This window comes from Amphiprion ocellaris, chromosome 19, assembly GCF_022539595.1.
Source record: "Amphiprion ocellaris isolate individual 3 ecotype Okinawa chromosome 19, ASM2253959v1, whole genome shotgun sequence".
NCBI lineage: Eukaryota > Metazoa > Chordata > Actinopteri > Pomacentridae > Amphiprion > Amphiprion ocellaris.
In genome coordinates, this window is record NC_072784.1 from 23,480,112 (window position 1) to 23,492,880 (window position 12,769).

Sequence of the window (12,769 nt, forward strand, 5' to 3'; positions counted from 1 at the left end):
AGAGAGGGGTTTGCTGCAAATGATGAGTGGGTGCTCTGCAGTGATCATTTTAAACCCGATGAGTTTGACAGGGCCGGGCAGATTTGCCGGCTTAGACCTGGTGTCATTCCATCAGTGTTTAACTTCCCGGCTGATCTTGGAAGAGTAGGTGCATCATTGACAAGGATGCAGCAACTCAGTTTTATTGAGTTTCATTATTTTCATGACAGTTTACAATTTTACTGTTTCTTTATAGACGACCCACTGTGACCCAATGCACACTTATTATTCACCCTACTTGTGTTTGTATCTAAATAAATAATAAATATCTGCTTGTATCCCTGCTTTCATGCTATTAGCATTTATGTGCTGATTATATGTCAATTGTGTGTATGTCTATATATTTTAAATTATTTTTGTCATGCTTAATGATTCAGTTCAATGTACCTGTTTCTTGTAAATGGCAATAAACTTTATTATGTTCTATTCTATCTCCATGTTATTTGTATATAACAGCCTATAGCTGTAGAGAGAGAGAGAGAGATAAATAAATCTAAATTATTATTTGATTACCTTTACAATTAAATATTTTGATCTAAAAACATATTTTCTATATATGTATATTTTTAGCTTTCTCTTTTTTGTTCATATAGTTATATATCTAAGTATTTACAAAGTAAATTTTACATTTATATATGTAATTGTCATGGTTTAAGTCATTTTAGAGAACCCCAGAGAGACCACACAGAACAGCAGGAAGCAGGTTTAACTCAATTTATTACAGAATAATTTGCAATCGCCAGACACTCACTCACCAGATAGAGGGGGACAGGGTCAGGCTCTGGAAAGCGGCAGTCCGTAAGACCCACGTTGGCCGGTCGGTGCAATCCTGGCAGGAGGGAAGGGTCCACGCCCTGATTTTAGCTAGGGCAGCAGGGGTCCAGTCCTTCACAAAGGATGACAGGGGAAGGATGCAGGTTGCTCCGGCGGCTGTTGGGCTTCACGGGGCTGAGGGTCTCGAACCTTGTCCTGGCACTGTGCAGTACAATCCGCCGTCCCCTGCCGTGTGAAGCCGGTCTTTATAGCAGCCGATGGAAATGCGCTACAGGTGTGGGGCTCCCGCAGCTGCGACCAATCCACTGATCAGCAGCTGCAGAGAGCCCCACAGACCGGCGACACACCAGCAGGGGATAGGCGACCGACAGAGGGGCGGGGCTGAGCCCAGCCTGTGACAGTAATGGCTGAACGTAAAAGATTCCCTGGCCTCTGGACCTAAAGACTAAGATAACAAATTGCAGGCTACATTGTTAGAAAGCCTTTTTCCGTTTTTAAAAATTTTTTTTTAAATCAAATGTTCTCTATCAATAGCACATGTTTTGACATTGACAGTAAAGTAAACCACATGAAAATCGGTTGAGAAATGAGCAAATTCTGATTTATTTTCAATGTACATGGATTGCTTTTAATGGGAACGTTGCCCCCTCCAAGATGGCCACCACATAGCCACATAGCTTAGCCAGCTGCTACAGCGCCTTAGCATATCTAGTCTTCTATATGGTTAAAACCTTTACAGAGCTGTGATAGCCAAGTGGTTAAGGCGTTGGACTTGAAATCCATTGGGGTTTCCCCATGCAGGTTCAAATCCTGCTCACAGTGGTAATTTGTTCAGCTTTAATCATTTTAGATCAGCCCAGCTGGTTTATTGTCCTCATGGCAGTTTCTTCATATACCTTCATTCTGATGAACATTAAATTAGTTAGGAACATCTCATCCTGAATCCAAACTCTGAATCACTATACAACACTTACATGTTTATATTTGATCCCAGAAATCATCCACCTACCACATCTATATAAGGTGTCAATAACTTTGTTTATTACTTATTTTTACTAAACGTTGGTTCACAGTCCTTTTTTTTTACTAAACTTCTGGTTTCTATAGTTGTACATAGTTTGTAACCACACATTTTCCTTCTGTAACCCGTTGTTTCACATGTTTTTTTATGTTACGTACTTTGAGAGTTAACTCAACACTGGAGTCAAACTTCTTCAATGTGTTTACATTCTTGGCCAAAATAGATGATTCTGATTTTGTCAACATTTTACATATTTATCTCAAGAAAGGCCTTAAAAATAAGTGTTAATGTGAGACGCACAATAATGCTGGATATTAATGAATACTGGACATTCTTTTTTATTATTTAGTCGTGTTATTGCTATTGGTTTGTTCATACTTTTCATCTGAGATACAGTATATGCAGGGTTTTTAAAAAGAAACTGGTAAATATTCAATATTGTTTGGTATGTTTCCATTTTTTTAAGATATTATAATTATGATGATGTTGATAATGATGATTGTAAAAACGATTTATTGCAGCTTTCTTGTGAGCCAGGTTGCCCTCTCTCTCACATGTGAGTGACATGCTCACCCCTCATGACACCTCAGCCAGCAGCCAATAAGGATGTTACGGCTATTGGCAGTGTATTTGACTGTAGTGGAGAGGAGAGCGAAGCTGTGGGGGATACAAAGCTGCACAGAATATGCATGGTTGGAGTTGAGTGTGTTCTTGACACACGTGAGTTGTCAACTATGATTGTTTGTGTAGAGTTCTTGTGTTGGAGTCAAAATGTTTAAGTACATTGCAGGCCGTATCTCTGTTAGCTTGTGTATTTATTTAGATTGTTGAGCTAGGCTACAGAGCAGTTGTTTCATTGTTAAGAATTTGGTTTGTTCTCTTTGTAGAACCACACACACCTACCTTACAACTTTGAATGTGTTACATGTGAGGCAGTGCTCAATAAAGACGTCGAACTACAGTCTCATCTCGTGTTTCTGACCGAACACATTGCAGTGGAACAGCACAACAACCATCCCAACATTGGATAGTGATAAGATCCTGAAATCACTATAACAATGATGATGATTATGATTATTGTTGTTAAATATATTGGTAATTGTGGGTACAGTATTTTTGTGTTTTCTATATACTATTAATGATAATATTAATAATAGTTATTATTCTGTCTGTGAAGGTTAATGTTGGTGGGTGAGTGGAGGGTGAGTGGAGAGAGGGGGAGGAAGGGGGGGCGGGAGGGAGGGTGTTAAAAGAAGCAGAAGAAGGACATAAATCTTCTTCCCTTCTCATTTTTCTGCTTCTCTCTCTTTTCTTTCTTCAGCACTTCTTTCTTTAACTTCTCTCTCTCCTTTTGCTCTTTTTGGGGCGTGAGCACTAAAAGTGTGAAGACCTTATTGGAACCTTAGGGTTTCTTATTATTCACCCTTCTCCCGTTTTTTGAAACTCAAATTTGGTGGCCTATAAATACTCAAACGCATGAAACTCTGCATTACACATCAGGACTGGCGAAAAATTTGAGATTTTAGGGGAATTGCAGTGGTGTAAGCCAAAATGGCTCAATAGCGCCACCTGGAAAATTTGTAACATCTATATTGGGCAGCACGTTTCACCTACAGCTACCAAATTTGATAGGCATATGCAGCACGTCAGGCTGACCAAAAAAGTCAGTGACAGCTATATCCTAAACGCGACAGGAAGTCCACCATTTTGAATTGTCTGTATGAAATTTTATGATTTTTGCAAATTTTCAAGAGTTGTAAGGTCAAAGGGCGTAATTCCAAATCACCTCAGATTTGGCCGGTACATACAGCAGGCCTTAGTGAAGTTCGAGGCAGTTACATTTGCACTTGCCATGGACCCAAACTTCATCATATAAATCTGGAAATTGGTCAGCTGACTCTTCACCCCTTGACAGTGCCACAGTGTGAAGATTTTGACATTTAATACAATGCTGTTGCCGTGGCAACGCATTGTTGATATCACAAACAAAGAACTTTTTGGCAGGTTAAAAATGCTCAAAACCACATCATCAAAATTAGCACACACATCACAGTCAACCCAAGAAGGACACTGTATGCATCTCGGGACAGCATGTGCCATAGCGCCCCCTGGAGCATTGTTCACAAATAGCTCCCACAGTACGTTTCACCGACATCCACGAAATTTGGTCGCATATAGGACGCACAAAAAAAGCCTCTTGGAGTCATACCTTAAACCAAACAAGAAGTCCACCATTTTGAATTTAGTGTGAGATTTTGAGTAATTTTTGTAATTTTCAAGTGCTATAAACTTCCAGGGTTACTCCAAGACACCTCAAGTTTGGCCAATATATAGATCAGGTATTTGTGATCAAAAGTTATCAAAATCTTCCACAAAAGTCTGAGGGTGTGGCCAAGGCGGCCTCCAGAATTTTGATGCTTCACCATGAAACATCAACTGCTGTCTAACTTTCCTTTGCATGCTCCAATCTGCCTCAAACTTTACATGTTTAATCACAGCTCTGCTGTGATCACATACAGATGCCAAAACACATTCATAGCATTTGCCATAGCGTCCCCTGCAGCATTTTCATAAATAGTCCCCGCACCAAGTTTAACCTATGTCTACAAAATTTGGTATGCATATGTAGCACATTAGGGCAAACAAAAAATCTCTTGGATCCATACTCTAAACCCAACAGGAAGTCTGCCATTTCAATTAAATGTCAGATTTGTGCCGTGTTTGGTCATTTTCAGCAATTAATTACTCACAGACAGTAACTTCAAACCACTTGAAATTTAGAGAATATATACAAAACTCCTTAAGGTTGAAAATTTGTGAATATAGGGCTTGAAAGGTCACGTGAGATCTTGCAATGCATTGTGGGCTTTGCGGGCCAGAGTTTTTGTTTACACCGTTTACAGCGTATGTTCACGTACCGTGCTGTGAGAGACACAGACTTAAACATGTGGAAAAATGGACCGAAGCAAAGAGAAAGGCGACGGACCGTACCGAGACAAGTTGGACCCTGTTTCAAAGTGTCGGTACCTCAAAAAAATAAATCAAATCGGTGGAATTGATCCATATGAGCACATTGACTGGACATCCAATCTGAATGACTTGCCACCATTGTCTGAAGCTGAGCTTGTCTTCTATCAAGATAAAACAGCAAGCTGCTGTGATATGAATATACACAACAAAGAAGTGTATGGTCTTTTTTTTCCAATTCACTCACTTTGTCCATTGCTATCTGGTTTCGCAAGGACTTGTTTCATGACAATACTTGGAGACATATTGGTTAAAGCACAGCACACAGTCACAATCTTGTCTATGAAGGAAAATTCCTCGCCCTCAAGTGGAACCAGTTGGCTCACCGGTATGGTGCGCTGAAGTATGTTGTACTTGTTGCATACTAAACCTGTAACTCTTTCCACATGGACCCTTAGGTGAGCTATCTGCCGCGTATCCTTCACAGATTTTGGGTCCATTTGAGCACATCCTCTTGTGAAGCCTGGGGTTTTCACCTCAGCACACATTAGTCCAACTTCATCCCCAATGTTAAACCCACAGTCTGCCAAAACCAAATCTCCAGGTAACAGTTTATTGAGGATGCCACACTGCTCAGTCAGGTACTTGTCGCTTACATGCCCTCCCCATCCTTTAGAAATGAAAGTGATTGACCCCTGTGGGGTGATGCCTATCAGGTACTTAACAGTATGTTTCTGCTTGTAGTGGGAGTAGGTCTGTGCTTGTGCTTTCAAATTTGATGGCTTCTCAGTGCCAATCTCAAAGCAGTCCAGAATAACTGCAACGTGACTGCCAAATGGCTCTACAAACTGATGTGGCATTGTGTGTTGCAGACAGTGTCTAGCAGGCCAGTGTACTAAAGGTGCCAGATGGAAATGCAGTACACCCATTGTCTCTCTAAATATTTTAGATGTTGTGTGACTTATCTGTAAAAGGCATGCAAGGTGCTGTTTGGGCAGATGCAGTCTAAGCCTTATCAGAGCCAGGAGGAGCATTTGGAAGGGAGACAGTTTTCTGCTTGCCTTTGTGAGGCATGGAATAATTACAGTGTGCAAAGGCTGTAGTAAAGTCCAGTATGGTAGTCCAGTGTAGTATTTCACCTTCTCATCTCTGGCCTTCTTATCATTCTCATTAAAGAGCCCCTCATCCATCCTCGCAGCTGAGAGCTCTTTCTTTAAAGTCATGTTCTCCTCGTGCAAGTGGTTCATCTCAGCACGCATGGACTTCATTTCACCATCCATACATTTACAACTGACACACTGCTCATTCTCCACAATGTACTTCTGTTGTGGGGCTTGATCCACATCTGGCACCTGTGTAGCCTCTTCAGGTGAAGTAGCCTCATGTGTTGCTCCATGTTGCTCTGACCCCTGAGGGAGTACTGCTGTTGCAGCATCTTCATCCACATCTGGTGTGTGAGGTGCAGTCGTAGCAGTTGCACTAACTGCCGTAACACTCTCCCGTCTCCTTTTTCTCCATTGAAATCTGTCGTTATCTGCAGCTTTCACCTCCGTGTGTCCGAGATGTAATGAGGGTGCCCAGTCTGGATGGGTTTCATTCATTTCATAAGCAGGTCTCCCTGAAAAACACAGATGCCCATTATTACTTTTAAAATGATGTTACAGCCTGTGAGCAGTCTGCCGTCGACCATCCTTCTTCCGTGGTCCTGTGGTTGTGCCACTACAGTCCGAGGAGCTGCCGGATTGGTTCAGGATGAGAGGACGACTCCTACCATGCTGACGGGGAGAGCTGTCAAAAGGCTCATTCATTCAGTATGTTGGTGGCAGCTCATGGGGCAAGCTGAGCTGCCCAGTGTTGTTGTGCTATTTGTGAACATAGTGTCCGTGAGGGAGCTAAATGCCAGCAACTAGTAGTCCCAATCACCGATTCTTTGTTAGTTTAGATAGGGGTGCTGCAGCGTTGTATTTTTGAGTTACGTGAGTGCTGTACATTAGTTCTCCGTTGTGCTTTTTCCTTTTACTTATTCAACAACTGCAGGGCAAGTTGGCTTTCGGTTATGTTTGATTCTTTTATTTATGTAGCACCCGTTTTTTTTTCCCTTTTTCCTCATTGTTTGTTATCTTCCTGTACAATTTTGCTTTTCAAAATAAATCACGGCCCGTCACTCTATACTTCAGTTTCTTGTTGGTTCTTTCCTCTGTCTTTTTTTTCTTTGTTTTTACCACCCGACTACCCTAGACAGTCGGGTTGTAACAAATGAGGTCAGTTATAATGTACTCTCAAAGTCAATCTCCTATGAGTGAGGACAATTATGTTATAAACTCAAAAGTAATTGATAAGTAAGTGGAGGAAAGAGAGAGAGTGTTGGCTTTGCTTTTACTGCCCTGAGCTAGCTTGGCTAACGCTAGCAGAAAACTAAATGCTACGTATGAAACAGCATAACACTACTAACACCGCAACACACTACTAATATAACACAACTTACCAGTCTGAAAATGCTCTGAACGCACCATGTGTCAGGTGATGGCGTTGAAAGTGGTGTTTGGTCGTCTCACGCCTGCTATCCAGGCCATTCAGCGTCTCTTTGTTAGCTCACATATCCAAGGTCCCTGCCTTTGCTTCCACGTTGGAAATGAGAAAAATTTCACCTCATCGTTGTTTTTTTTTTTTTTTTTTACTGGAGCAATCGTGGGAATGATTGTGGCAGTTAATGACACAGCACAATTGCACCATGTTTCTAATTTGTAAAAACTTGCCAAACAAAAACCAAAAGAACAAAACGAGGGCAGCGTCTTGCATGCAGCTGGCATAAACAAACTTTTCAGTGGCCCGCAAAGCCCACAATGCATTGCGGTTTTTCCACTCCATATGTCACCCTTTTGAGCCCTATTGTACAGAAAAATCAAAGGGCGTGACCATGGCGGCTGACTGAACTTTGATGTGTCACCATGAAGCAGTAAGTCTTGTGTAAATCCCCTGTACATGCAGCAATTTCCCTCAAACTTTACATGTGTGATCAGAGTCCGGCCCTGATGAATTCCATAGACCAATATACACTCATAGTGATAGCGCCACCTGGTGGATGAACAGGAAGTGCTGCATAAATAACCTGTACATGCTCCAGTCTGCCTGAAACTTAACATGTGTGCTATGAATCCAGCACTCATTGCATTCAGTGGCCTCAGTCACAACATCGCCTGATGGACATGCTTGGATTCGCTGACCAGCAAGGATGCGATGACCTGTTCAACGCTGTTTGCAGCTCTAATTTGCTGCTGAGTTTTTTAGTGAGCTGAGTTGCTCTTTCGCTTTTCAGTCTACATAGTGTTTTCTAGTGAGCTTAGTTGCTCTTTCGCTTTTCAGTCCGCATAGTGTTTTCTAGTGAGCTGAGTAGCTCTTTCGCTTTAAGTTTGCATAGTGTTTTCTAGAGAGCTGAGTAGCTCTTTCGCTTTAAGTTTTGGCTTTTTGAAACATTCGTCAAGTCCGCCCGCCACTAGGGGACACCCTCGCCCTGGTTTCGAGTGTGGTTGTCAAGTTCCTGTTTCCGGGGACCAGCGACTGGGAGTTGTAGTTTTTGGTTCCCCGCTTGTCAATAAAAGTATTATTGTTGGCTTCAGCTCTGTCTCAATCTCTGTTCCTGCGCCTGAGCCTCAAGAGAAAACGTAACAGAACAATCCGGCCAGAATGAGCTCAGCAGGAGAAGAGATCGAGGTTGACGGAGCCTCGGGGAAGACTATTCAGGAGGTTATGTTTAGTCAGGGCTCTGCGATCGATCAACATAGCAACTTGTTACAGTCTCTCTCAACTAGCAATTCCGCTATGTATAAGCAGATCTCCTCGCTTACCGAACGAGTTAACCGACTAGATGCTCGTCCAGTCGCACCCGCTCCTGTAGTCGCCCCCGCAGCCTCAGTCAGTAACGTTAAGGAACCTAATGTTCCGTTCCCTGAGCGTTATAGCGGAGATTTTAACTCCTGTCAAGCATTTTTGACTCAGGTTTCTCTGGTTTTCGACCTTCAGCCTCACTCCTATACGACGGATAAGGCCCGGATAGCCTTTTTAGTTAGCCTCTTAGCAGGAGAAGCTCGTGACTGGGGCACGGCTGTTTGGCAGCAACAGGGGCCCCTTTGTCATTCCTACGCTGCCTTTGTTCAAGAAATGAGGAGAAATTTTGACCATCCCATCCTGGGGAGAGATGCCTCAACCCGCCTAATGAACATAAAACAAGGATCCCAGAGCGTGGCTGAATATGCCAGGGAATTCCGCACGTTGGCGGCGGAAGCAGGATGGAATGATGTCGCCCTACGTGGGTCTTTCTACAATGGACTAAATGAGAGTTTAAAGGACGAACTCGCTTTGAGAGAAGAGGCTTCGACTTTGGAACAGTGGATCGCAAGCGCTATTAAACTGGATAACCGTCTCCGAGAACGACGACGGGAGAAGCGGGTCCGCCCCAGTTCCAGCTCTCCCAGTCACCGACGCACGTCCAGTTCGGCCCCCTCTTCTCCTACCGCCTCCGATCCAGAACCCATGCAGCTAGGACGTGCCCAATTAACTCCGGAGGAGAAAAGACATCGCCGAGAAGCCCGCTTGTGTTTATACTGTGGGAAATCTGGACATTTTATTGCCTCCTGTCCCAAGCTACCGCCAAAAGACACGGCTCACCAGTGAACGGGGGGATCCTGGTGAGCCGAACTACCACCTCTCCTCCGCCACGCATTCAGCTGGAGTCCTTGCTCAGTTGGGGCTCTGCTTCTCTGCCCGTCTCAGCCCTGGTGGATTCTGGAGCCGAGGAATGTTTTTTGGACTTTGAGTTGGTAAGGCAGCTAAAGATTCCTACTGTTCCCTTAGATCAGCCCTTAATTGCTCGCTCTTTAAATGGCCTCAGGTTAGCTAAAGTTTCTAGGAAAACTGTACCTGTAGATCTCTGCCTAGCAGGAAATCATAGAGAGAAACTAGCTTTCTGTGTCCTAGACCATTCTGAGCCCCCTCTTGTGTTAGGACTTCCATGGCTGAAACGGCATAATCCCCAACTCGACTGGCAATCAGGGAAAGTAACCTCTTGGAGTCCAACCTGTCACCAGAGCTGTTTGCTGTCGGCCTTGCCGCCCCTTGCCTCAGAACATTCTAAGATCTCTAAACCTGTGAATTTAGAAGCTGTACCTACACAGTATCATGATCTCGCCCCAGTTTTTAGCAAAGATCTTGCACTGTCTTTACCACCCCACAGACCCTACGACTGTGCTATTGAACTATTAAAGGATGCTACTCTGCCTACCAGCCGACTATACAACCTTTCAAAACCAGAACAAACAGCCATGGAGACCTATATTCGTGAGTCCCTTAATGCAGGAATAATTCGTCCCTCTTCCTCCCCAGTAGGAGCTGGATTTTTTTTTGTCGACAAGAAGGACAAGTCTCTACGTCCCTGCATTGACTTCCGAGGACTAAATGCAATCACAGTAAAGAACTCTTACCCCTTACCGTTGCTAAACTCCGCTTTCACCCCCCTCCAAGGTGCGACTATCTTTACTAAATTGGACCTTAGAAATGCCTATCATCTTATCCGAATTCGCAAGGGGGATGAGTGGAAGACTGCTTTCAATACCCCGTTAGGACATTTTGAATATTTAGTAATGCCTTTCGGCCTTACCAACGCTCCCGCTGTTTTCCAGAACCTTATAAATGATGTACTTAGAGACATGCTAAATCGTTTTGTTTTTGTGTACCTAGACGATATCCTCATTTACTCTCGTTCCTTGGAGGAACACGTTGGTCATGTACGGCAGGTTTTGGAGAGGCTGCTAAAGAATCGTCTCTTTGTGAAAGCGGAGAAATGTGAGTTCCATGCCTCCACTATTTCATTCTTAGGTTTTGTTATTTCCCCAGGAGAGATTAAAATGGACCCTGGGAAACTTTCGGCGGTTCAGGACTGGCCAGTTCCTGAGAACCGAAAACAGCTCCAGCGCTTCCTGGGCTTTGCGAACTTTTATCGACGTTTTATTAGAGATTTTAGTAGGGTCGCTGCACCCCTCACAGCTCTCACCTCAACTGCTCGGCCATTCACCTGGACGGAGGATGCCGGGCAGTCCTTCCAGGAACTAAAGAATCGGTTCACCTCCGCTCCCATCCTCATCCAGCCGGACCCTTCGTTACAGTTCGTAGTGGAGGTGGATGCCTCGGACTCCGGAGTTGGCGCCGTCCTCTCCCAGCGCTCCCCCCACGACCAGAAATTACACCCATGTGCTTTTTTCTCTCGTCGTCTAACCCCCGCCGAGCGAAATTATGATGTTGGAAACAAGGAACTGCTCGCTGTGAAGCTGGCATTAGAGGAATGGCGACACTGGCTAGAGGGTACTGAACAACCTTTTGTGGTGTGGACTGACCATAAAAACTTGGAATATGTTAAATCTGCAAAACGCCTGAACTCACGCCAGGCCCGGTGGACCCTGTTTTTCGGCCGATTTAATTTTACCCTATCATATCGACCAGGTTCCCGTAATGTTAAGCCTGATGCTTTATCTCGACAGTTTACCTGCTCTGATGAACCCAAGACTCCCGAAGCCATCCTTCCGAACTCCTGCTTGGTGGCCGCCCTGACTTGGCAGATAGAGGCTAAGGTCCGGGAGGCACTTCAACATCAGCCAGACCCAGGTAACGGCCCTACTAACCGTCTATTTGTTCCAGATTCTGTGCGTTCCCAGGTATTACTATGGGGGCATGCATCCAAGTTCTCCTGCCACCCTGGAATAAGTCGGACCTTGGAGATTCTCAGAGGGAAATTTTGGTGGCCCACCATGGAGGCTGACACCAGGGAGTTCATCGGAGCTTGTACCACTTGTGCCCGCTATAAGAATTCCACTCAGCCCAGCTATGGACTTCTCCAGCCTCTCCCTGTCCCCAGACGCCCGTGGTCACACATAGCGGTGGATTTTGTAACCGGTTTGCCACCCTCTCGAGGTAACACAGTCATACTCACTATTGTTGATCGTTTCTCCAAAGCTGCCCATTTTGTACCCTTGTCCAAGCTTCCTTCCGCCAAGGAGACTGCCGACGCCTTGGTCACTCATGTGTTTCGCTTGCATGGAATCCCTGCGGACATTGTCTCTGACCGGGGCCCTCAGTTCACGTCAGCTGTGTTGAAGGGTTTTTGCTCTGCACTGGGGGCCACGGTTAGTCTCTCGTCAGGTTTTCACCCGCAGTCTAACGGACAGACGGAAAGAACTAACCAATCATTAGAGGTTTTTTTACGTTGCATGGTTTCTGACAACCCATCTACCTGGAGTGATAGACTCCCTTGGGTGGAGTACGCCCATAATGCTCTGACTAACGCTTCCTCTGGCTTGTCTCCTTTTCAATGTTCCTTGGGATACCAACCACCTCTGTTTTTCTCCCAAGAACAAGAGATCAACATCCCCTCTGTCCAGGCGATGATTAGGCGCTGCCAAGGCACCTGGAGGAAGGCACGGAGGGCCCTTCTACAGGCCTCACAGAGAATGACCTCACAGGCTAATCGTCATCGAAGACCTGCACCTACTTACCAGCCTGGTCAACGAGTTTGGTTAAGGGCAAAGGACCTACCACTTAGAGTGGAGTCCAAGAAGCTGGCTCCACGCTTTGTTGGACCTTTTACGGTGGAACGTGTCATCAACCCCAGTGCGGTACGTTTACGTTTACCACCTGCTATGAAGATACATCCGACCTTCCATGTTTCTCAGATTAAGCCAGTTGTGGAGAGTACTCTGGCCCCCCCTGTCCGTCCCCCTCCACCTCCCAGGGTCATTGATGCTGCGCCTGCGTATACTGTTCGACGACTCCTGGATGTCCGCCGTCGAGGACGGGGGCTGCAGTTCTTGGTCGACTGGGAGGGTTATGGACCTGAGGAGCGCAGCTGGATTCCTCGTAGCTTGATCTTGGACCCCACTCTCGTCACAGACTTTTTCCGACGTCACCCGAACCACCCAGTTC

At 44.9% G+C, this 12,769-nt stretch overlaps 1 non-coding gene across 1 annotated transcript; it reads left to right on the forward strand.

Moving 5' to 3' along the window:
- The first annotated feature begins 1,553 nt into the window (after window positions 1-1,553).
- Window positions 1,554-1,635, forward strand: trnas-uga (transfer RNA serine (anticodon UGA)). The gene has a single exon. It is a non-coding gene; the product is annotated as a tRNA-Ser (tRNA).
- The last annotated feature ends 11,134 nt before the right edge of the window (window positions 1,636-12,769 follow it).